Here is a 27,018-nt window from a genome sequence, read left to right as displayed (position 1 = left end):
TTTCACGCATCGTATAAGGAGTTCCACTGCAACGTATGCCATTTGGACCTGCCCACTGCCCAGCACAGAATATGACCATAAAGAAGATTACTTACCTACTGTAGAGGAGAAATGAAAGGATTACGGATTTTTAAACAAATTGCAATCCACACAATCAATCATCATAATCACTTTCACAGACATGTTCTTAAATTATGTATTTTATATATATATATATTTGCAATTTATTAATTATATTATTTTTTATGTATTGGTAATTAATTGGTATTAATTATAATGTATTACTAAATAATGTAAAATGCAACTGGGTTAATTGTATTTATTGTCCAAGTTTAGAAAAAAATTAAACTAACAGCAATAAATAGGGACGAGTAAATAGATTTTTTTATTGAAAGTTAAAGTGTTTGTCAACAGTGTTACTAGGATTACAATCATGATTTTTTTTAATGTATTTAAAATTATTATCATTATTTATTAAAGGGATACTACAAACTTTAAAGATTGTGAAGCACTTTGAGATCTACTGATAAAAAAGCCCTATATAAGAATTGGATGGTATTATTATTTGAAAGCACTGCATATTTTGCAAAGTGCTAAGTAAATGCTAATTAAGAATATCCACGATACCATGTAATATTAATAAAAAGTTACAGAAGTGCTAATTATAATTAATAATATTCTTAAGTTCTATGTATTCTTTGTTAAGCATAAAAATAAGTGGTAGGTAATAGACTATTACAATAAATACTTTGTAAACTGCTTTATGCATATTAAGTTAGCCTGGCAAAATTCTCTCTCCTCCCCTAACCCTACTTAAGGCAAGCAAAATATCAGTAGATTGGTGGTTTGGTTTGATTTTAAGTATGTGCCTATTTTTATTAACATTATCCTGGTAAAGGGTGGGTGATCTTTCATAAAAATTTAGTAAAGCTGTGCAAATTTTAGATTATTTATTATTACTATCCTCAGTTCCATCAACGTGTGCATGAATATCAATCAGCCCAAAGGAAAATGCAAAAAAGGATGCATTTGACCACTGCTTCCTTTCCATTTAATGGTACAAACTTCGCTCTGAGACTGTTCATTCACACTAGGGAAGGTTCGCCAGCAACGTATGCAAATATACACGCTAGGTGGCGCACTGCATTATGGGTACAGTCGTGACTGTCGGCCAAAAAAGCATTAAAACGGCGTCAACGGACATAAAAATGAAAGACCGAGACACTGTGTCGTGCTGGACTGCGTTCCTGAGAGAAACCACAAGTGACAAAGCCAGGCTCAAAATGCGCCGTCGCCACAACCTTACTAGCCATCCAGAGTCCCTCCCCGCATTCCCATTAAGCACTTTCTCTAACCATCCTTATCTTGGGGTTGCGCTACTGTTCAATGAACGTATAGTGAGAGCAGTACTGCTAACACCGACACAACACGTAAGCGCCCACTAAAGCTTCTGCTTTAATGTGGTGCAATTTTTGGAACCCAATAATTGGTGCAACCTTATAATTCGTTGTAAAAGCAGGTTAATATTTAATAGGGTTTGTTTAGTGTAAATCCCTTGTTTTCGCTTTTTTTCCATTACCTTTCTCCAGTATGAATTATTTTCTCGGGATTATTACCTTTCCCACCCCCCAGATAACACGGAGGCGACGGAGCAAACGTGCATCGGGAAAGCACCTTTCAGTTTCTCTCTACACAGTAGTTAAAATAGCCACTAGATGGCGCAAGGATCTTTGCTAAACTCTGACCATTTTAAGCTCAAAACTGAAGTGCATCTACTTCACTTACTCCCTTTAACTAGGGCTTGAAAATAAGCCCCTAGCAAATCAGCAATAATTGCGCCTCTCCTCCTAAGCAATGTACACACTGTCTATTTTCACCCCCTCCCCCGACAGATGGCTCAGTTTATCTATTCAGTGTTGCAAAACAACCAACCGTTCTTCAAGGTTGAGTTATGAATATCACGAATGTTTAATTATACTTACATTTGTTATAAAGCTTCTTTAAAATTTCTCTTTGCAAGTCTTTCCCTGCAGATTTGCTATTCCAGGGCAATGCCTTAAATACCACAGCACTATGCAACCTAAGCATGTTGCCAATTATAAAGCTCAGGGTACATTTGCTTATAAAATGTGACAGAGTTCACTAAATAAATCTGAACAGTATTCCAATTTAATATGGAAACTCTTCCTCAACCTAGAGGTCAAAAAGTTTCCCATAAGATACAGGCACTAAGAGGATGATCAAAGAGAAGAGATGGCTGTGCTGTGATAATGAAGTCATGTCATCATTACATCAGCATGTGTCACTACCCACTTGGGAATGAAAGAGCAAGGTGAGGTGGGTGGGGTGCTTGTTTTTTAAATACACTACCTAGTCTAGTGTTTTGCAAATTTCTGTACAGAAAAACTACCCAGGCTCCATGTCTCCCGCCTGTGTTTTTCACTCTGTTTCTAGTTTTATTCCAAACATGGGTCTAGGCAAAGTTATCATGCAAAGAACTACAAGCAATAAGAAATATAAATTTGCACATTGGGGCTCTCAGTAAAAATTAACTTTACTGCAAAGTCTATTATACTATGGTGTATGCTAATAAAAACCTCCATACATTTAATCAGTCCATCATCCTTCATACAGTGTTTTTTTCATTTTCTTTGGCAACTACTGGCGCTTATGCTGTTGTTGCAATTGCTTAGTATACAAAGATTCAGTGATGAAAGGCTCTTAATGAGTATGCTTACTCCTAGAGACACCCATGATTAGGTAAAAGAAACTGGAGTAGCCCTTTCAGTAATACGAGAAGGATGCGTATCCAGTTTAAACTGAAACACTGATGTGAAATGAGATTTAAAAAAACAAATTTCTGGGGAGCTGGAATGGAAAAAGTGCAGGTGCAGCTAGATTAGTAAATAATCTTTTGTAACTTCCAGCTACCCAGCTCATCAGTATTCTGAGTGATCTAAAGCATCTCCAAATGGTTAAGTATTTTTCCACCAGTTAAAGGGACATAGTCAAATACTGTGCTACATGCTGCAGGAGGACCAAGGAAGAAAAAGTTTCAGAGCACCAGCCGTGTTAGTCTGTATCAGCAAAAACAATGAGGAATCCTTGTGGCACCGTAGAGATTAACAAATGTATTTGGGCATAAGCTTTCGTGGGCTATAACCCACTTCATCAGATGCATGGTGGGTTATAGCCCACGAAAACTTATGCCCAAATAAATCGGTTACTCTCTAAAGTGCCACAAGGATTCCTCATTGTTTTTTCTAGGAAGTAAAGGGTCTTTGCCTCATTTGGTCCTTTCCTCTACATCAAAGAATTTGCCCCTGTATTGGCTCGTTTTCACATCCATAGTTGTGCACCAGGGACTGGGCTCTGTACCACCGACGTAACTGGGAGTTTGACCACTGACTTCAAAGGGAGTTGGATCAGGCCCTACCATTATCCATTCTATGCATCCGAAGAAGTGAGCTGTAGCCCACGAAAGCTTATGCTGAAATAAATTTGTTAGTCTCTAAGGTGCCACAAGTACTCCTGTTCATTATCCACATGGTCTGTCAGTTACTCTGTGCTCCTCTTGGCAGCAAAGCACAACGGTGTAGGTCCTACATAAAAAGCAACCCCGGGATCCAGAAACTGTCTTATCAACTGAGGGCTTGTCTACACACAGATGCTAAAACGGCACTGCTGCAGCACAGACCCTTGCTACAGGGATGGAAGGAGGTCTCACTCTAGTTAATCCGCCCACCTTGAAAGGCAGTAGCCAGGTTGATAGAAGGATTCATCCATCAACCTAGCTGTGCTTTACCAGGGATTACCCAACTTAACATTTCACAGTGGTGTGAATATTTCACATCCCAGAGTGACAAAACTAGGTCAATCTAAATTTTAGTATAGACCAGGCCTGAGTGGTAGAATATTCTTGTTTAAGTAACCCAACAAGATATTTAGACCCTGGATAACATTCACAGTCACTCACATCTGGGACATGCGCTACATGACAGCATCTCTTGCTAAGAAGGAACAGGGTGCTTGCTGTGTGCCACTATCTGCAGAACGCTCAGCTCCAATGGCAGGTCATGTTCCTAAGGGAGCAAGGCACCCATCTCATCCAACTTGAATTGCCTTGCAACATGCTTGGGACAGTGAGAGGAACAAGAGTGGGACTCATCCAGTGTAAATATAAAACCAACAATTAACCTCCCCTCCAGTCCCTAGGATCAGACAATGGAAGAGCAGCTAAGCTAAGACTTTTACTTGTTTGTATTTCTAATCATAATTTAAAATTAGCCTTAGATCCAGCCCACCACTGTAATTACAGTGCTATTTAAAAATCCATAGTGACAATGACCCAGTGCTATTGTTTGCCACTCCGGAGATCAGGATTTGATTACCACACCTGATCTTTCACCCAACTCCCAAAGCTGCTAGAGGCTGCAGGGGCAGAAAAGTCAGCATATTACATCCTGCAGGCAGGGCGTCCCACTGGACCTGCTCAAGATCTCACAATCAAGGATTTGGAAAGCCATCCCTGGCTGAGATGATGCTGATTGCAATGGGTAAGATCTTGACTATAGGTCCCACCCAGCCTTGTTTAGGCCTCATCACTTCACCACTCTGTGCCTCAGTTTCCCCATCTGTAAAATGGGACTAATGATACTTTCTTCCTTCATGAAGCCCTTTGGGATATATTGATGAAAAGTGCTATATAAGACCTAAGTATTATTAATATTATTGTCATCTGTCATGGGATTTTAGCCACTGCTGGAGCTGCACCAGTACAATTCCCTAATGTAGACATAGTTTGCTCTAGTGCAATGCAACTTGCATTGGTGTAGGTTACCCCAGTTTACCTGTGATATCACTTCAAGCTTTGTCTGAACCAGGAATGAATAAAGAACACTGAACAGTGTCTTATTTGAGAAACTGATGTGAAGGGAGCCTGGCACATGGGGACACTGGAAGGTTTGGCAATTGAAATAAGCGGCAAGGAGATGATCTTCCTGCCTGTACTATTTCTATCTGGATAAGAATTTCTAATCATAGAATATCAGGGTTGGAAGGGACATCAGGAGGTCATCTAATCCAACCCCCTGCTCAAAGCAGGACCAATCCCCAGACAGATTTTTACCCCCATTTCCCCAATGGCCCCCTCAAGGATTGAACTCACAACCCTGGGTTTAGCAAACCAATGCTCAAACCACTGAGCTACCCCTCCTCCCCGTGGAACCTAGGCACCACATACATGAATTAGTCAATCAAATGTTGATGTAGAGAAGGCACCGTTTTCTGCATAGTACTTCTGAAGAATTACATTGGGGACTGAAGAGTAAAGGAATGACTCCCAGCAATGAACTAGCCTTCTTTACTGAAAGAAGGCCTGGTCAAAGGGACATGCTGCTCTGAAAGGGGCAAGACTTAACCTTATCGTGATCTCCAGTGGCATGGAGTTGCACAGCCCTCCACAAAAAAACACATTGCCATTGGCTTTCGCTCTCGGGCCTGTTAGCTGTATTGATCCTCTAAAGAGAGTCAGAGAGAGGGAAGCAATCCATATCCAACCCATCAAGAGCTCTGAAGGGCCTTGGATTCAGGGCAAACAGAGTCAATTAGGAGCTAGTGCAGAGCTCCATAGACCCATACGCCCATCCATTTATCTTGCTTGCTTGGCAGATGCTTGTGTGGTGGCTGCTGGGATTCCACAAACGTATCAATACTCAATTTGTGCCAACCAGAATTTCATGCACTTGCCATCTGCTGAGGCATTTTTTTTTTTAAAAAACAGTATCGGGTGTAGCAGCTAATTGCTGACAGGGGACTCTCTCCTCCCCTGCCTTGCTCTCCAACTGCTCACTCTCAAAGCACTGTCTGCTCCTTGAGTCCTAGGCTCCTGTCAGTTACCAGAGTTTAATATTCCCCTTCCCAATGCTGAAAGGGAAGTCACACCTCATGCTTTTACAAGCTGTCAAAAAATGCCTTCAAAGGACTTCACAAAATGGCCGCCCTTTAATATTTGGGAGTTGCTGAAAAGCCTGGAGGCAGCCCTGTGTAGTGGAGATGACACATAGGCTACCATCACTCCAGCATGATGGCAAGCGTTTACCAGGCGTAGCAGAAACGAACGATAAGCTCCAGGATGACTAAAAGAAAGATGCACCTAAATGTGCTCTCTGAGCCCTGCTTTGAGAAAAAAGAACGGGGGGAGGAGCAGCACAGTGTAGGGGATTCAGAGTCAGGTTCTGTTCCTCACTCTATCCCCACCCTGCTTTGCAACTCTGGGAAGTCTCCAGGCCTCAGTTTCCCTATCTGTAAAATAATGATGTTGAACTTCTTACATAGGAGGCTTCAAGAATTGCAAGTGCAAAGTGCTATACAAGAGCAAAGAATTATTAGGAAAAGATACAGTTTTGTGCCTTCCAGAATTCAGCTGGCTGAGTGAGTAAGATACTAACAAACACAAAATAATAATTAGTATTTTCTGATAGACGGCGGGATAGGAGTGCAAAGCAGTGAGCTTCTTTGGAAAGTGCTTTGAGATCTACAAATGAAAAGTATTGCATGAGCACTAGGTGACATCATCATCAGCCCACAAACTGTAAGCTTCAACCTTTGAGGAAAGACGTATTATCCTCATTTTACGTCTTCAAATGTTCACTAACTTAGGGGCCTCCCTTTCTGAGTACCCAATTTGATGCATCTCTGGCCCAGTTTTCAGAGCCAATGAGCATCCCCTAATGGTGTAAGTTGGGCACCCAGAAATCTAAAGGCACCCAAAATTAGAGGACACTGGAAAACTTAAGTCTGAGGCCTGGTCTACACACAGTGTTTGTATTGCTATAACTGTTTGTTAAGGGTGGGATTTTTCCCCATTATAGTTATACTAGTAAAATGATCTAGTGTGGGCACAGTTTTACTGGTATAAAGGTGACTGATACCAGTATAGTGGTCCCCTTTCCTATATGGGAATAGCTGCATCAGCATAAAGTACCTTTATACCAGTATAACTGCATCCACACTGGCAGGATCATATCGCTTTACCTATACCCTATAGTTAAAGCTGTACAATGTTCTAATGTAGACAAGCCATAAACTACTTGGACCAAGTCACAGATCAAATCAATGGTTGGGCGAGGAAAAGCAGACAGAAAATGCCCAGTCTCTCTATAAGCACTGGACATTCTCCATTTTGGCTTAAGCATCAAGTATGGTACAGAAACTGCCTTCAATTGTTACTGTACAATAGTAACATCAATTTTAGCGACTGATCCACTGATTTGTCACTCAACAGAGATCATTCTCACCAGCAGCAACAGGGTTACAGCTGTGGCAGCTTTTCCCTTCGAACTGCCGAGGCATACATTTTTCTGTTCTAAGAAGCTGACAAGGATCCAGCCATCTGCTCTGGATTTGGATAAGTGCAAAAAAAAAAAATAAATCACAGAAGTTTAAACTTTTCAGCTGCTTTTCTGCACATATCTAAAATTAAGCTGATTCGAGTCATTCCATCCAGAGCAAGGAATTCCACTATGGAAGGCTGGGAGGACACTTTATTGTCTGCAGCGCAGCGGACTAAGGAGGTGATTAAAAAGCACCAAACTGTTAGCGTGCATCAGCAGGATCCGCGTGGACCCTTAGTGTGTGGGAGGCTAGTGCAGGGCAGAGTCACACCCCAGCTCGCCACAAAGTAAATGTTGGTGTAGACAAGCCCTAGGAATGAGTGTCTGCCTACCACTCTGAAAAGTCACATAAGACCGGGGGCTTCCAAACCAGTTTGAGATCCCGACCTAGGAGACCAAACAAGTCTAGGATCCTGCCTACACTATGGGAAGCATTGGTACTGCAGGATCTCAGCCTGGCACACTAAACAATTCAGACTGGCAGCGCCCGGTGGACAGGACTGAACAGTGTTTTAACCATTCTCCCCCACATACTCCATTTCCCAGGCTCCACCACTTTGTTTTGTCCGAGCTGCCTTTCCTCTTCTGGCAACCTCTACGAAGATCCCAAATTCTCCTCCCCCAACACCAGCCCCCTTTTACCTTCTCTGGAAACCCCCTCAAAGGCCAGCATGCATTGCAGCATACCTTACTCCAGTTAATGGGGGCTGACTGTTGCTCCCTGCAGACCCATCCGTGCTGCTCCTTCAGCCAGAGGGGAAGGATAGTGGGGCAGAGTGATTTTCAGGGAGGGGTTGTCCAGATTTGGTCCCAAACTATCCCTGCTACTTTCAACTTCCCTTCCTGTTCTCACCATATTTTTTTCCTGCTTCTCCATCTTTCTCATCCCTCACATTTATTCCTCTAACTTCTGCACGAGAATCACATCTCTGGTCCTCCCCTTTAAGGAAGATCAATGGACTACAGAGTGCCAATGGCGCTAACAGGAAGTGATGTTGATGTGATTCCACCACTCAGTTTCGCTTCCTGCGGCAAGGGCTATCCTGGCGGCCCAGCACGGGGGCAATTCCCAACGGCTGCTCTGGGGGTAAGGACAGAGAGGAGAGACCAACAACCAGCTCATTTCCCTATCTTCCCCGCCCTCACCCCACACACTCACCACCCGCCCACCCCAAGCTGTTTTCTTTGCCATTCTCAAGCCAACCACAGCTTTGATACAAATGGGAAGTGGAGCCTACAAGTTAAGGGCTGTCCCTCCGCTCTGAAGTTCATGGGACCACTCCACATCCCACCTGTAGGAGAGTCTCCAATTTTTCCCGCCTGTCACAGCGATGTGGCAAACAGTGCGACGGTGCCAAGGGACAAAGCACTGAGGCCGATGATTCTGTCTGGTAGGAGCCCCAGGAACAGGTGGTGTGACCCTGTGACGAGATGACTAAAATCAACACGTTTAAATGTATCGCACAAGCCCTTTTCAAAAAAAAAAATAATCAAAAGCTGATGTGGAAAATTCCCCCTTTCATTTATCGATCCACTGGGAGCGAGACTTGTTCCAGAGCTTTACGTTATTCGCTGGGAGCTGAGGCAAATCCCAGAAAGATGATGTGAATAAAAAGGGTAGCTAGAGTCAGTCCCCTGCAGGAATATATTCTGGGAACTGCCATAAGGCGCACAAGGAGACCTGGCTCAGACATAATGTATCATATGAGCACAGTGAAAACTGAGCAGTCTGCTGTCACAATACATGAGCAAGAGACTCGTTGGAATTAAAGGGCAGGAAGTTGAGAAAAGCACAAGGAAATGCAGCGGAGAGGGAACCTACAGACTTCACTGCCATTGAAGGTCCAGCAAAAATACAGGGGTTAGACTTTTAAGAGGACTGGATAGTTTTATGAGCATGGACATTTGTGCAAAAAACAATGATGATCTGGGAAATTAAGATATATGCTTTGGCGCATAAACCGATTTCCTCTGGGAGCCAGGAAGGATGGTCCAGTGCTTAGGGCACTAGCCTAGGACTTGGGAGTCAATTCCTGGGCTCGGGTCCCTGCTCTGCCACAGACTCCCTGGGTGACCTTAGCCAAGTCATTTAGTCTCTCTGGCCCTCAGTTTCCCACCCGTAAAATAGTAATAAAAGCATGTAAGGACCAGAGAGAGAGAGAGAGTCTCCCACCCACTCTGCTCCCACCACACTCTACCCTGGCCACTTCTGGGAGCGGCCTGGGGCCACCGGCCATGCATGCAGGCAGCCTGCCTGCCTGAGCCCTGCCGTGCCCCCGGTCGGGACTCAGGGGCACGCTGTCAGATATTTGTCCTGCATTTTGGGGGCCGCATACCACTGCATAGTTTGTTTCATGATAAATCCACTCCTGCCTAGATCACCTTGTTACAGTGGGTGCGGCGTTACACCCAGTTATCCTGTCCATGCCTGCAGGACACTGTCACTCCAGATTAGTGGGGGAGTGGTGTTTGCCATCCCTGTGCAGAAACAGACTCTGTAACAAGCGATTGGGACCGATGGGCTGATCTGAAGAGCCATTTCGGGGGGTGCTCTGCAATCCTCTCGTGAAGGTTCCTAGGGATGGCCTCCTTACATCTTCCTCCAGGGCACCACACCACTCTGCAACAAGTTTGGTGGCACCTTGCAGTAATTAGTTTAGTGGTATACAGGCCCAGGCAGGTTCTGGGCACCAGTCGCAGCTGTGTTCTCTGTGCACCAGACTACCTGGGTCTACTCCAGGGGGAATTCTGCACCACTGCGCAGTTGGGCTCTGGGGGATAAGGGGTGCAGGTGTCTGAGCTGGGGGTGGTCCTGAGGCTGGGCTCTGGGGATTAGGGAGTGCAGGTACTTGGGCTGGGGGGGAGGGGCATGCAGCTGGGCTCTGGAGGTTAGGCAGTGCAGGTACGGGTTAGAGGGTGTGGGTGTCTGGGGGGGGGAGGGAAGGTAGAGGCCTGCGGCTGGACTCTCGAGGACTAGGGTTGTGGGTGTTTGACTCACCTGCTGGGCTCTGATGGGGAGGGAGCAAAGAAACAGGGGTTTCTTTAACACTCTACTCCTGGAGGAATTTTTTTGTGTCTGTATTCTTACAGATATAGTTACTGATAGGTAGCTTGAAATAAATTCCCAAAATAATTGAAACTAGTACGATTATGTAGTGTTATTTTGACAAATGAAATATGCAGAATTTAAAATATTGTGTGCAAAATTTTTAAATTTTTTGGCACACGATTTTTAATTTTGTGGTGCAGAATTCCCCCAGGAGTGCACTCAAATGGACATATATGTTTACTTTCTTTCTCATTTTAAGTTTTCACCCTGTTAAGTTATATAAATCTGTATAACATTGCCTGTGTTTTATTGGCACACTGATTTTTCTGCACTGTTTTCTTCCCGCTCAACCAAGGTCTATTTTTGGAGAATCAAATTCTCTTTATTAGTTCACCACAAATATTGCAGAATGCACTGCAGTAGTCAATGCAAACACTCCTTGTCAATGCACACCAAGCACCACGTAATTCATAGCTTCAGGAAAACGCCCACTGAACATTTATAAATGTACAGGAAGCACTACCCGAATTCGTAGAAGCACCCAAAGCTCCAAGCCCAGAGAACACAGCAGCACAGAACCTAACGGTCAGCCACAGTAAAGTGCTCTTTCAAAGCCTCCCTCAACCCCACAGCTCCACATTGGGCTCTTGTAATGGCCCTTATGCCTGGCTCTTCAAACTCAGCAGATAGCTGCTCTACCCACTTCACCTCACAGTTATTATGCAGGACACAGCAGGCAGCTAGGGCCACTGGGATATTTTTCTCACTGAGATCCAATCCCTTCAATCTACAAAAGCACATTCAACAGTTATTCTGCACCTGCTGAGCTGATAGCGGAATCTTTCCGTGATGCTGTCCAGGAGGCCGGCTCCATGAGCCAGGGGAGCAAAGGGTAGGCTGGGTCCCCCAGAATCACTATTGGCATTTCAACATTGCCAATAGTAATCCACCAGTCAGGAAAGAATATCCTTGCTTGCAGCTTTCTGAACACTCCTGTGTTCTTAAGGACGTGTGTGTCATGCACCTCCCTTGACCACCCCACATCAATATTGGTGAAGCATCCACGGTCATCCACCAATGCTTGCATAAACACTGAAAAGTGGCCCTTTCTGTTGACGTGCTCTGTGGCGAGGTGGGCTGGTGCCAATAGGGATACGCTTACTGTCTATTGCCCGACCACAGTTCAGGAACCCCATTGGTGCAGATCCAGCCACCATGCCCTGCACAATGCTGAGAGTCACAGTCCTGAGTAGCAGGAGACAATTAACGGCCTTGCTGATTTCCCACTGACACGTAGCAACCCAGCATTGCAAATTTCCACAGTGCAATTGCCACGGGCTTCTCCACTGAACATGTATTATGGAACAGCAAGGAAAAGCTGACAATGAGAGAAAAAGGGAATTGAGTGTCCTGTTTTGCTCTTTATGGAAAGGCTGAAGGTCTTTCATATGGCAATGAAATTTACCAGTAAAACAGATTACTAGATTAGTCACTCAGTATTAACAACATGGTTGTATGTGAAGGGGTAAATAACACTTCCCTATTCATTTACTTCACACCTTTCACGATGTCATAGACGTCAAATAGAGATGCTTTCCCACTAGTCCCAAAGGACTTTTGGTGTTCGGATGTATGAGAAAAGCGAATAATCATAATCATCATAATCATACCAGCCAAGCAAGATGAGCGCTCTTAGGGTCTGATTTTCAGAAGAGCTGAGCACTCACTTCTCTTTCTTAAGATCAATGGGAGTGGAGAGGGCAAAGCAACTTTGAAAATCAAGCCCTATCTACAGAAATGCTTTCAAGATTAAGTGAGCATCTAAACACCATGCACAGACTGTGGCCGAGCGGATAATAACTTGCTTTTCCACCAAGGATCCCAAAGGGCTTTCCATGTAAGAAAAGGACTGTGTGAGCTGTGAGTGTTTGAGTATTCATATATCTTGCCTTACCTGCTCACTTCCACACTTGCAAATGTCCAGTTTTTGTGGGTTTTAAGTTTAATGTTCCTAAATATAAATGCACATGGGCACCAGCAAGATTAACACCGAACTGAGGTTTTGTTTTGGAGGGGGGTTGGTTTTGGTTTTGTTTTGGGGAGGGGGATTGTGGAATTTAGGAATGCCACAATATCTTCAACCTCCCCTCCATCTCTCCTGCAACGTGGAACTGAAGGAGCTCTGCTTTGCAGAGCCAGATCTGCAGCTCTTCACCTAGTCGTCTTCATTATGTCTGTGGAGCACACAGCAGAATGGGGCCCTCCCACCTTGTTAAAGAATTCCGTAGCCAATGGGGAGAAGGAAAAGAATCCAGCTCCCTCTCCCACAGGGATAACAGGAGCAAAACACAGCAAACAGTCAACTTATTTTGGTTACTAAGTCAGTAGCTAGGAGTCTGAATACACAGGAGGAGCAGAGCTGTTGAGAACAAAAGTGCCACAGAAAATGAAACGGCTTCACATGCGGTTCTGGCAATTCAATAGCTGGATCCTCCCCTTTAAGGGCCTGATCTAAAGCCCACTGAAGTCAATAGAAAAGTCTTTGCATTTACTTCAACGGGCTGTGGATCAGGCACTAAGGCAGTATTGAATGTGTCCCCCAGCATGCTGCCAGGGGTGTGCTGCCAGAAGGGGAATTTTTCAAATGAGATGGTAAGAGAGTAGATAGAAGTAAATGGCTGGTTCCCCCACAGCTCTGTACTGGGACCTCTGCTTTTCAACATATTCATAAATGATCTGGAAAAGGGGGTAAACAGTGAGGTGGCAAAGTTTGCAAATGACACACAATGACTCAATCTCGTTAAGTGCAAAGCAGACAGCAAAGAGTTACAAAAAGGGATCTCACAAAACTGGGTGACTGGGCAACCAAACAGCAGGGGAAATTCAATGTTGATAAATGCAAAGTAATACACGTTGGAAAATAATAATCCCAACTAAACATACAAAATGACAGAGACTAAGTGAGCTGCTACCACTCAAGAAAGATCTTGGAGTCACTGTGGATAGTTCTCTGAAAACATCTGCTCAGTGTGCAGCGGCAGTCAAAAAAATGAACAGGATGTTGGAAGCCATTAGGGAAGGGATAGATAAGAAAGAAAATATAATGTCACTATATATATATATATATCCATGGTAGGCCCACACTTTGAATACTGCACACAGTCCTGGTCGCCTCATCTCAAACAAAATATATTAGAATTGGAAAAGATACAGAGAAGGGCAACAAAAATGATTCCGGGCCTATGGAACAGCTTCCATACGAGGAAAGATAAAAAGACTGGGACTTTTCAACTTGCAAAAGAGATGACCAAGGGGGGGGATATGATAAAGGTCTATAACAGAGGTGGGCAAACTATGGCCCGCAGGCCCCTCCTGCCCAGCCCCTGAGCTCCTGGCGCGGGGGGCTAGCCCCCGGCCCCTCCCCTGCTGTGCCTCCTCCCCCGCAGCCTCAGCTCACTGCACCACCAGCGCAATGCTCTGGGCAGCCGGGCAGCACAGCTGCAGAGTCACGGTCTGACCAGGTGCTCTGGGCGGCGCAGCTGTAGCACCGCCAGCTACCGGTGCTCCAGGCAGCGTGGTAAGAGGGCAGGGAGCAGAGGGGTTGAATAGAGGGCAGGGGAGTTTGAAGGAGTGGTCGGGGGCGGAAGTGTGGATAGGGGTCGGGGCAGTCAGAGGGTGGGGAACAGGAGGATTGAATGGGGGCAGGGGTCCAGGGGGTGCAGTCAGGAACGAGGGGGGGGTTGTATGGGGTGGCGGGGGCAGTCAGCGGTGGGGATCCAGGGGCGGGTGGATGGGGCTGGGGTCCCAGCGGGGGGGCCATCAGGAGACAGGGAACAGGGCGGGTTGGATGGGATAGGAGTCCCAGGGAAACTGTCAGGGGGCAAGAAGCGGGGGGGGGGGTGTCGGATAGGGGTCAGGGGCCAGGCCACACCTGTCTGTTTGGGGAGGCACAACCTCCCCTAACCGGCCCTCCATACAATTCTGGAAACCCGATGTGCCCCTCACTTTGCCTGCCCCTGGTCTATAACATCATGAATGGTGTGAAGAAAGTAAATAGGGAAGTGTTATTTGCCCCTTCACATAACACGGAGACTTGGGCATCATCCAACGAAACTAAGAGGCAGCAGGTTTTAAACAAAGGTTCACACTAACACACAACCTGTGGAACTCATTGTCAGGGGATGTTGAAGGCCAAAAATATAACTGGGTTCAAAAAAGAATTAGATAAGTTCATAGAGGATAGGTCCACCAATGGCTACTAGCCAAGATTGTCAGAGATGCAACCCTATGGGTGTCCCTCAACCTCCAACTGCCAGCTGCTGGGATTGGACAACTGGGGATGGATCACTAGATAATTGCCCTGTTCCATTAATTCCTTCTGAAGCATCTGCCATTGGCTGCTATCAAAAGACAGGATACTGGACTAGATAAACTACTGGTCTGATCCAGTGTGGCCATTTTTTGTGGTCATTAACAGATCCTTTGGCATTCACTTTTCATATAAGTGATAGCTCCAACATCCTGAACAAATTCCAACCTAGGTAATTAAATTCTGTCTCCCTAAAACTCCTGCAGTTCCTGTTTAGAGAAGATATTCTTCACTTCCCCCACTAAAAATTGTTGTGAAGTGCTGCTGACATTGAAATGCTATTACAGTTCAGAGATAGACAAGTGATATTTGTAGACAGTCTGTAAAGCTCTTTGGGATCATCTGAATGAAGAGCACTAAATAATGAAACCGTTCCGTAATCCTGTAAAAATCCAGCCTTCAGTCTCCCCTATTGGCTCCAACGCCAAGTTACAGTCTTGGTTGCAGCCAAATAGCATTAAGAAATCCACACCCCAGACTAGGTAAGTTCACTGCTCCAGAATGGATTCTTAACACCGGCTGAATCTACACTAGAAAACGGTGTGCCCATTCTCCCGCAAGAGTGGAGCTGCACCAGCACTAGCAGAGATGGAAGTGGTACTGCAGCATGTCATGAAATCCTTCTTTACAGATCAGCCTTGCGGCAGCAACAGCACCAAGCTATGTTTTAAACGTATCTCTGGAACCATGCTGCAGACACGTGAAAGTCCAAAACAGCAGCATGGCTAAAACATGCTTCAGCCCTGTCTGCACTGTAAGAACAAGCAGTGTTCTACCCATACTGAGGAGGCTACAGTGTTGCACCCAGATCTGTTGACCTAGTTACTTTTCACCATTGCAGGGACTTTCGAGCCCTTTTTGGTGGAAGCTGTGTACCGCACTTTCCAATAAACAGCTGACATAACACTTTGTAACAGGCATCTGAAAACTGCTTTAAACCATCCACTGAAGTCAACTTTCCCTTCCATCTTCTCCTCTCAGAGCCCACTTCACACCTTCCTGTAGGGCATCCCTTGTGTGCACATCAAGCATCCCCTCTCCTCCTCTAAATCATTTCTTTACAAGGAAAACCCGCTTCCACAAAGATTAGTAGTCAATTTTCCTCTGACAGCAGGGCCTAAAAGGCCCCAGAAGGGATTGGGCCAGGAGCCATACAACCACAGCAAGACATCATCCCTGCCCTGAAGCGCTTAGGCAGTAAAGAGCTCCTAAGATTTATCCTCTTCACCTGAGGCTCTGGGTCTTTTCATTTGTACTTAGTATCAGAGAGGTAGCTGTGTTAGTCTGGATCTGTAAAAAGCGACAGAGTCCTGTGGCACCTTATAGACTAACAGACGTATTGGGCATAAGCTTTTGTGGGTAAATACCCATTTCGTCAGACGTCTGGGTATTCACTCACGAAAGCTCATGCTCCAATATGTCTGTTAGTCTATAAGGTGCCACAGGACTCTCTGTCGCTCATTTGTACTTACGTCTCCATGTGTTGTCTTCCCCCAAGTTCAATTCTAAGCTCGAGACTCACCTTGTCTTTCTCAAGGGACTTCTTGCTCTGTTTGCCTTGTTCAAGCACAGCGCTGCCAATATTGTGACTTACTAAAACAAACACTTAGGCCTGGTCTGGACTACAAAATTAGGTCTGTTTAACTACGTTGGATGGGGTGTGAAAAATCCACACTCCTGAAGCGCATGGTGAAGCTGAACTAGGTCCCCTTGTAGACAGCGCTAGGTCAATGGAAGAATTCTCGTCGACCCAGCTACCACTTCTCAGTGAGGTGGATCACCTGTGCCAACAGGGGAATCCTCCCATTGGCATAGGTAGTGTCTACCCTGACACGCTACAACGGTGCAGCAGTGCCACTCTAGCGTTTTAAATGTAGACAAGTCCTTAGGAAAAAAAGGGTTTTCCACTTAAGAGTGTTTGTCAAATGTTACTTATACATCATTCCACCTGCAATCTGAAACCACGGAAACGTACAACGGACTGAGGTCCAACACTTGCCACACACAGTCACAAACGTACTGCTAGAACACAGTATTTAAGGTTGAATATCTTGTAAAATGCTGGTGCCAGAAATGAATACTGTTTCTGCCAATGCAAAGCAAAGAAACCCAGGACTCGCACAATACGGATGAATGGATGGTACTGCAACTAAGACAGGGGTCAGGCAGGAGTTATAGAACTACAGGTTCTACTCTCGGTTCTGCTACCAACTTCCTGCCTGAGTTTCCCCAATCCGTAAAATGAGAACAGTAATACTGAACCACCTCAAAGAATGTTGTGAAGATTAATTAACAAACAATGCAAAGCAGTTTTGAGAGTCCCTGATGGAAAATGCCAAATATTGTTGAGCATCAGTTTGTAATCCTTGTAGCTCAAGAAATATCCTGCTTAAAGATCACATCTTTCCAATTACCCTTTTTTTTTTTTTTTTAAATCTCCTTGTGACAGTGGTACTCCACTCTCCACAGGAATGGCATCTCCTGGGGAATAGCTCACAAGGTCAACACCCCTTTCCACGGTTGCGCACCATCTCTCTGCCTCTCTCTCTGGGTCTGCAGCACCTCTCTGACTCCACGAGCTGCTACCGCCTTTTCATGCCTCTTTCCTAAATACGTTCCTTTCCTGAACTCACTGTGACCTACGTATCCGTCCCTTTCCCTTTTCAGCTGTCATCCTGTCAAGAGACGGAGCAACAGCTGATGCATCGTGCTGCTGATCCCCCTAAACAGGGATAACATGTTTGGTTTTCGCCTCAGCATTGGCAGGCTGAAAACAGGCACCTTTTAGGTTTTTTCCCCAATAGATACTCAACGATGCGACAAATAATACTTGAATTTAATATATCTGGACCAGGGCATGCCCGGCAACCTACATTTGCATGAGACATACTCAAAGACACAATTGCATTAAAGCTGTCACAATCTTCTAGGCAAGCTGCAGACCAAACATGTCTTTGGGGTGATTTAGACACACCTACACAGGGGCTAGGGAAGATTTCTCATCTTGGCACTTTGGGTGTTTGCATATGTCTGCAGAACGGTTATGGGACAATCCATCTTCTACGCTTGATCTGTAATTCAGCTGCATGTTTGTGGCTTTTATAATAAATTGTCTGGAAAATCTAACCATGTGCTCACTTGAAACCCTATACGTCATTGTTGTAATAATTGGTCGTACAAATTTACAGTAACCGTGAGCTCAACTATGAGACAGTAGACAAAAGTTTATGAAATGTTCCTATCACGTATAATGATACATGTTAATGGGAAAAGGTGCGAAAGGAGACAGAAAGCCTGAATTCATTCAAACAAAAAGGCCTGGTGATATAACTCAAGGACTGTGTTAAAATCATGTCTCAAACAAGAGATGTGTGGGACCAGAAATGAATTAACCAAAACTGATGTGTCGGAAATGAGGCCTGATTGGTGGACAAAATACTGAGAAGGCAGACTATTCCACCCATCGCTCCCTTTTGGTGTTCTTAAATAAAGACTTTGGGAGGAAATTTAGCTAAGGGGAGGGAGGGATACAAATGCTGGCTGCCTGAAAGAAGCAGGAGCTGTCTGCCAGCAACCGCTGCGGCGAGCTTTACCATCATGGCTGCCCTGGGATCAACCATAACAAAGACCGACCTTCTTCATCCTAAACCCGAACAATGTCCTGACCTGACCAGGGGACTCAGATGACATCACCATCTCCACCAGCTAAATCTTCCTCACCACTACCCCTTTGTGTGTTCTCTTCCTTCCCTACTTTTTGTCGTCTCTTTTCACTCTCTCTTCCAAATAAAAGCAATGGCCTACACAACCCGATGCTGGTACAAATTTGCCAGGTCATGGCACGGTTGACAAAACAGTGACCCATCCCTGTGTTTTTCCCACAGTGAGGTTGCGAGTGAAAGTCAACACCACAGATGAACGCTACATTTTCTATTTTTGCTGTCTTTTCTCTCCATCATGTGCATTTGTCTGACTATCCCATACAGCAATAACAGCCGCTCCAGTCCTTTACAACTAACTTCTCTTTTCCCAAAAATGGATAGTTATCTCTATTTTTAATACCATCTAAAAGACTGTTAAACATTTTCTCCCTTCTAAAGACTCTCTCCAGCTAAAGGGAGCGGGAGAAAAGGGATGTTGTTAAAATGAAAGCCTTACTGAATACCTTACATTTCAAATGCTTTAACTGTTTTTCCTTCTCTGGTATCTCTAATAAAAGGTTAAAAGAATGTTTAATGGTGTGTTTTCAGGTCCCTGTATACCAAACCCTGAAACCTAGTTTAACACTGTTAAATGGTGCACAGTGATAGGATCATGTTAACACCTGTGATGGGGCAGCTGCCCCTCACTGGCTGGCAAAGGATTAATAGCAGCCCTTGGAGTGGCTGTGCAGAACCCAGCCAACCAGAGGAAGGCTTAGAAGCAGCCAATCAGGGCCAGGCTGGGTCCTATAAGAAAGGCTGCAGGGCAGAGAGGAGTCAGTCTCTCCCTGGAGCTGGAGGGAGAAGGACTGGTTGCCTATAAAGAGAAATATCTGGGACAGAGCAGTGCTGGGCAGGGTCGGGGAACAAGTGGAGCTCCAGCATGGCTGGTGTGACATTACCCTCTATATGATTTTATGAAAGTGTGCTGATGAGTATGAATATAATGTAACTGGAATATGCTTCATGCAAAAGGTCTCTTGTACAGTATAATTACAAAGCTTATAATCTACTGAGTGTGGTCATTCTATTTGTATAAATGTACCACTCTTGTATCTGAAACTAGAAATATAACTCTGAGGGCCTATTGTAATGATGCAAAATGTGGGCCATTAATGGTGGTTTGGAATCTTGATGACTCCCATTAATCAGGACAACTGTCTGTAGATGGCTCTGTTTTACTTGTAAGTCTTCCTGTACACGTGTGTGCTGGCAAGTGGTAATGAAGTCTTACAGTGACATGTGATCATGTCACCTGAACTGGAATCCATCTTTAACCGGGTGCTTTTCCATTGAGAAGAAGGGGTGGGAACCCAGAGGGACAAAGGAGTCCCACTTTATGCAAAAGATATATAAGTGGGTGGAACGGAACAAAGGAGAACCATCATGATAAATCCCCTAGCTACAACCTGAGCTGGAACAAGGGCTGTACCGAGGAAAGGATTGTGCCCAGACTAGGAAGGCATCCAGTCTGTGAAAGAAATTTATTGAAACATCTCTGAGGGTGAGATTTTATCTGTATTCAGTTTTATTACTGTATTAGGCTTAGATTTGCGTGTTTTATTTTATTTTACTTGGTAATTCACTTTGTTCTGTCTGTCACTACTTCGAACCACTTAAATCCTACTTTCTGGATTTAATAAAATCATTTTTTACTTATTAATTAACCCAGAGTATGTAGTAATACCTGGGGGGGGGGGAACAGCTGTGCATATTTCACTATCAGTGTTATAGAGGGTGAACAACTTAGAAGTTTACTTATGAGTAAAACGGATTTATTTGGGGTTTAGACCCCATTAGGAGTTGGGCATCTGAGTGTTAAAGACAGGAACACTTCTGTAAGTTGCTTTCAGTTAAGTCTGCAGCTTTGGGGCACATGGTTCCAACCCTGGGTCTGTGTTGGAGCAGACGGGCGTGTCTGGCTCAGCAAGACAGGGTGCTGGAGTCCCAGGCTGGCAGGGAAAGCAGGGGCAGAAGTAGTCTTGGCACATCAGTTGGCATTTCCCAAGGGGGTTTCTGTGATCCAACCCGTCACAGCTGGCTCCCAGTCTGTGGCCTTGATACAGGGGCTGAGTAGGTGCTGGAGCTATGGGGAAGTGGCCCAGGGTAAGCAGGTAGCAGCAGAGGGGAAGGAGAGGCAGTGAGTGGCTGCCAGCTATAGGGTTCCTGGGTTGGGGCCCAGAGTAGCAGGTGGGCCGGCCCTCCCCCTTTGCCCCACTGGCCACCAAGGAAGTGGCCAGCCAAAGTTAACCCCTGAGTGAGGGGCTGGACTAGGGACTGCAGTTGGTCACTGCGTCAAGAAGCCGGCTAAAGGACTGCTGGTTCCCCCGGAACGGGAGAGACAATGGAGTTGAGACACAGCCGGAGGACCATGCCCTAAAGAGGACTCCACAGTCCAGGAGCAACACAGGTCCCCACAGACAGCGGAGAAGCAGTGACAGAGAGTGAGACACCACAAGGGGAGGTTGCCCTGCTGATGGACAAAGCTAATTCCTGGAGCAACCAGCAGGAGGCGCCACGGTTGTGAGCACAACCCGTTTCACCTTTAACTCTTTGGGTTCATTTATTCAACCTGAATTAATACAACATCCCTGGTTCATATTATTCCAGGTCAGTAGCAGATGACAGTCATTTCTCTGGGATGAATGATCGGTGGTCTGTGCAGTATGAGTTTTGATGGTCTCAGTCTAACTCCATTGGCAACAACTGTCCACATAACTGAAACTACCATCACAATTGGCACCCATATTAACCCACAGGCCAAAGACTGACCAAAACTCTCGCCCTCGAGGTGGTTCCTCCAGGTCTGGCTTGAGGCAGTTTGGTGGATTGGGGAGGGAAATGCTAACTCTGCCCCTCCCCATGCTGTATCTCGGTGTTTAAATAAAGAACTCCAGTCTGCAGAGCTGTCAAACAGGCCCCTTGCAAGTGCACCATATTCACATGAAAAAGCATCACAGAAAATAAATGCCTGAAGGGAAGCAAATCTTGCACTGGAAGGGAGGACAGCATTTTCCTGGAGCAAGAGCACACATATTGGCTGGCTGGCTGGCTGCATCAAAAGAGGAAAAACAACTGGAAAATTATAGGGATAAACTGCAGAAATCTTGGTCCTTTCATCCATTTCTACTCAATGTTTAAATGATCAACCAAATGGCTCCAATCAACACCCTAGGGTCTCGCCAATACTGAACAAAGAGACGGGAAACCTCTTTGGGGACCCCCCACAACTTTAGAAAAACAGGAGAATTCTCATGAACTAACACAAACGAGCACTAAACATAGCATTTAATAGACATTAGTTCTTGATTCGTGATTTTTATTGGACTCTAAAAAACAGAAGTGTATCAGATATGAACAAAAGTTGGAGCTATAATAGAAACTTCTGCTGTATCACAGATACATTGGGACTGTGTATTATAGCACAAATACTGGGGAAATGTACAATAAACAGTCGGAACAGAAACAAAACATGCCATTGGATTCATGGATGCTTCTCCTGGGGATCCCTGCTAAACAGGACCATCCTTCACGTATAGAAGTTTTCCCGCATATTCTTTTTTCCTAATATGGTTTTGTGTTCAACCTAGCATTGGACATCAGAAATGGTCCCACCAGCTCATGACTGGATTTCAAGAGTTTTACAGTGCCATCCCCAATGAGGAACTGGCTTATGGACTGAGAAACAGTCCTGATTGTTTTGAAATCCTGGTCTAGATACAATGGTATCAAACAGACTCTTCCTCTCTTTGTATTCCCTCAAGCCCCAATCCTACAATCTGATCCATCCAGGTAGGCCTGGGCCAATCCCTATTGACTTCAATGGAGCTCCACATGGGAATCAGGGATGTACCACATAGATCAGACTGTAAGATCAGGGCTTATATTTGCCAATTTCAAGCCCTGCCAGATGTAGCAGGAATAACTGACATTCCACGTACCTTCATTTCAATAAAGAAATGGAGTTTTTTAACATTAAGGATGTGACAACACCTGATGAAAGTAACAAGTTCAAAGTTGTACACAGAGCAAGAGCTCTAATTACAAATTTCTCTCTCTCTCTGTCAGTTTGTGACAATGAATCAATGATAATGTTATTCAAGAAGGAGCTTTGAGGGTTGTTGGGTTTTTTTGCTTTTAAGTCTTTTACAATCCATGGCGTGCACACTATTTCACAGGAATAGGAGAGATTCCATTTCATTGTTAGCCAACGTCAGAGACTATGAGACAGGGAGGAGACAACATTTAGGATCAGAGTAGTTAAGAGGTGGAACGGGCTCCTGGGAACAGGGAAAAGGCAGGATATAAATCCCAGATGCCACTCTCCAGGGTATACATTAAATCAGAGATTAAATCACTGCCTTTAATCCGTAATAAACAGTTGCAAGGAAACCAGATAACCCACCTCACAAACAGCCAAAAGAAAACAATGCTCAGATATTGGGCAAGTCTCCTCTGGACCTTAATTTTTTCCCTTCCATAAAATGGAGCTAACAACACTGTCCTACCTTCCAGGGCTGTGGCGAGGACAAACACTAATGTTTCTAGGGTGCTTTCAGATCCTCAGCTGTAGAACTGCAGAATATTACTATTGAAAACCTGTCACGGCAAAGTCTAATAATGTTGTCTGTGTCTTGGGAAGAGGTACCTGAACTAGCTCAAAACATCTCTGTTGTCTGCAGTGTTGGGACAGTGCCAGCATGCAGTTAGTTATAACTGAAGTTCATCTTAAAACTATACATGCAGGAAAAATCCATACAGGACTATTTAGTGCACATACTTCTCCATTTTAATACATTCTTTCCCCCCACACACACACAACACACACACACCCCTTCAAAGTATTACAATAATTTGCATGTACATATTTTTTCCCCTTTTTTCAAACATTCAAGCCAGAGAAGGTGGAACTATACCTCTGTAAAAATATCAAATGAATACAAAGCAATACAGTAGGGGTATGTCTGTATTATTTATTTGGAAACCGTTGATTCTTTTAACAGGTTATTTGAAGATTGCCACCACCTCTTGCTTTTGTTTTAATAGAGTTCAAGGTTTGCCCTTCCTGACTTTCATCAGCTGAAAGTAAAAGTTCAGGCTTTGTGCATCATCAGATGTCAGCAGTCATCATGCACTCCTAGCTTTCGGTAATTTCCTCCAGACCTTCAAAATTGCTTAAATTGCATTAAGAAAAAACAAACAATTCCATGAACACAGATTTTTACCCACTGAGCTATTTCAGTCTACTGGGTACATCATATGCTCTTTAAAGAGCTGCCTGATTATGTGCTGGCCTACCAGATGCCTTTGGGCCCTCTTGGATGAAATGACTCATTAATAACTCATGAGCATGGATACTCTGTTTATAGTTTAAAAAAAGATACAATAGCACTGTGTTTTTTCCATAAAGTTCTTTTTATGTGCCAGATAAATGGGGCTAGACATCAGGAAATAGGTGTATCAACTTTTTCTCCCCTTACTTTAATTATTGTTAATTTGTGGTTATTATTTGTTTCCCACAACATGCTAGACAACACACAAACATAGAAGCAGGCAGTGCAGTCCCTGCTCCAAGGAGCTTACATTCATTGTAAAGTATTTGCCCATAGATTGCTAAGTGATACTTACCATCACATCACTTGGCACAGGATACACTGCATAGACATTCAACGCCCTGGAGAGGTACATGGAAAAGTACTCTCTGCCTTTTTGTAGGAGGGGGAAACTGAGAGAGAGAGGTGAAGCGGTTTGTTGAAGGCCACGGTGCCTGGCCTTGGTCACTGAAGCATTGACTAGACCTGTTCATTCAACCCCACTGCACATGCAGGATGGACTCTCTCTAGTGCCGGAAGGTTCAGAGTTAAAAATGTGTATTAAAGTTAACATTAAAATGATGTACTAAACAGGTTAAAGAAAGAGTGTCTGTACATCTGGGTATGGTGCTTAGATTATCCAAAAGTACAAAGTAACTAGATCTTAGCCAGGATCATGGAGATGAAGGTGGTGAGCAACCAAAGGGAGATGGAAAAGGTGATAACTGGGCATAATCCGTAAATCACAACCAAAAAGCAGCTGATAATAACAATATTTTGTACTTTTGAGATCTTCTGGAATGTACTACAGAAGATTTTACACAATGCCCATGCAGGGAAACTGAGGCATGGCTGGCTTGTCCAAGGTTGTATGGGAAGCCTGTTGCAGGACCAGGAATAGAACCCCAGTCTCCCAATCCCAAGACTTAACCACAAGACCATTCTTCACCCCCACAGACCGGAGCTTCATCTCTCTCCCACCCCACCCCACGGTCCTTCTGCATTAAGGAGAGGAAAGCGGCAGGAGGACTGTACCCGGATGCCCATCCATCAGTAAGGTGTGGTCTGGGGTCCTGGTATTTCCTTTGGTGGATAACAAGATGACCCTGTTTCTCTGCCATGACATACAAGACAAGACTTCCTGTTTTAAAGGCTTTACTCCTGGCAGGATAGGGGCTCTGCTCAGCCCATCTGCCAGCATGCTCTTTTCCCTGCCACATGCTGTGCTTTTCTGGAGATTAGGAGACTTTCTGCCCACTACAACATTCTGAAGGCTTCATCCCACACATCTCCCGCTTCTCAGTTGTCAATGACCCTGCCATGGATTGTCAGAACACACATCCTTTCCCTCAGGCCCTGAGCAGAACAAAGGGAGTGCATGGAAATAACTAACGGGTTAGCCCCATAAGAGGAGTGACTTCATCAGGGGTGTCTCTGTCTCTTTAGCCAATGATTTCCAGTGAGATGAAGGCACAAATGTAGTACCTACCTACCACCAGATCTACCAACAGGATTGTTCCCCATCTGGCAAATTGCCCCTTCAGGCACTGTATCAGCTTGCCTGAGACAGAATTCTGCATCCGTATCCCAGTAACCAAAGTCTCTCAGGCACTTACATACACCTCAAAAGGGAGTTTCACAATCTAAAGACTTCTGGCTTCCTCTCTGCTGCTCAGATCAGGCTCCCTTTCAGGGCCTAATCCTGCTCCAACTGAACTCTATGCAAGTTTTGCATTTGAGTTCAACGGGAACAGATATGGGACTTTAAAAAAAAAAAGGCACTTTTTTAATTTAAGACTTGACCCTGAGAGGTGCCCAGCACCCACACTTGAAGTAAATAGGAGCTGAGATCTCTTGGGATCAGGTCCTTAACATATCATGGAATCATCATTAACACTGAAAACTAAGCAGCTTTCCTGTCACTGAGAGAATCAAGGCATAGCGAGAACTCTGCGGTCAGGTTCAATCACACTGAACATCTCTGCGACACAGTAAAACGCCTTGTACTTGTGACAGTTCATTATCTAGAAGTAGCTGACAGGTTCTAATGAACTTTTAATGATTCATGAAAGCTTTCACATCACCGTATATATCTTATCTAGATTACAGGAAGCAGGCTTGTGTGTTTGGAATGAACTGTCCCAGGTTGCCTACAGATTCTCTGGTGACCAAATTATGCTGCATCGTTTGCAAAACGTGTCCCTAGAGCCAGAACAAGCCATGGTCTACGCACAAAGCTGCGGCAGGTAAAATTAAAGTGTGTTTTCAAACTGATTTGGTAAAACTAGTGCAAAAGGTGGCATGGACACTTCATATCAATATAAACTTGGTTATAAACTCGTCTTGTTTAAACTAAGCCAAAATAAGCCACTCAAATTGAAATAAGACGGTCGACGTGGGATTTTGCACCAGTTTAAATGAACTGGTCTAAAACCTGATTTAAGTTAAAGTGGTGCAGTTTTGGTGTTTAGAAATGGCCTATGGGTGACCCTTAACATTAGTGGATTTATCTCCCAACACCCCTGTGAGGTAAGGCAAAATTATGCCCATTTTACAGATGGGAAATTGACACAGAGAGTGATAAGTGATTTGCCCAAAGTCACACAGTGAGCCTGTGACAGAGATGGGAATTGTACCTTGATCTCCAGCATCCCATCTAGTGCCTTATCCCCAGAATAATCCTGCCTCAACTCCCCAGCCCCAGCTTGCGCTCTGTGCACTTGAGTTTGCAATGCCCTGCTCTAACCATTAAGCAACATCTCACTTGATATGTAGTAACCTGCACTGCAGCGCAGTTTGGTGCAGAAGGTACTGAACAGCCTGTGTTCCTGCTGCTAAGTATGCTTTGAATCACGGAGTCAGAGACCATTAGAACACATTAATCACCACCGGCAGCCTAGCCATGAACATTAATGGGTTTTATTCACATCAAGTTACCCCACTGTCTACTCATCTCAAAACCTCAGTCGGGGGGCAGGGGGGAGGAATGTATCTGGTTAGTGATCAAGGCTCCCATTTCAGTTTTAAAAATTCATGCCCAGCCTTTGAATGATCTGCTGGACTTTCTCTCTGGAGCTTTTTCCACACACAGACGAACAGGAAGAAAACATGCAACAGATTCTAAATGGGCCAGTTTGGGAATTTGGACAAACAGGACAAGGCACTCTTATGTTGGCATAAGGGTGTCCACTCA

General features: G+C 44.6%; 1 protein-coding gene and 1 non-coding gene across 10 annotated transcripts in view; one reads left to right on the top strand and one right to left on the bottom strand.

Annotated features, from left to right (window-relative positions):
- The window catches only part of CLASP1 (cytoplasmic linker associated protein 1), a 261,914-nt gene that overhangs the window by 187,881 nt on the left and 47,015 nt on the right, over positions 1-27,018 (bottom strand). The window lies entirely within an intron of this gene.
- LOC120375232 lies at positions 1,354-1,480 on the top strand. The gene has a single exon (XR_005586534.1). It is a non-coding gene; the product is annotated as a U4atac minor spliceosomal RNA (small nuclear RNA).

This window comes from Mauremys reevesii, linkage group 11, assembly GCF_016161935.1.
Source record: "Mauremys reevesii isolate NIE-2019 linkage group 11, ASM1616193v1, whole genome shotgun sequence".
NCBI classification, from domain to species: Eukaryota; Metazoa; Chordata; order Testudines; family Geoemydidae; genus Mauremys; species Mauremys reevesii.
This window is presented reverse-complemented; position numbering and strand designations above follow the sequence as displayed.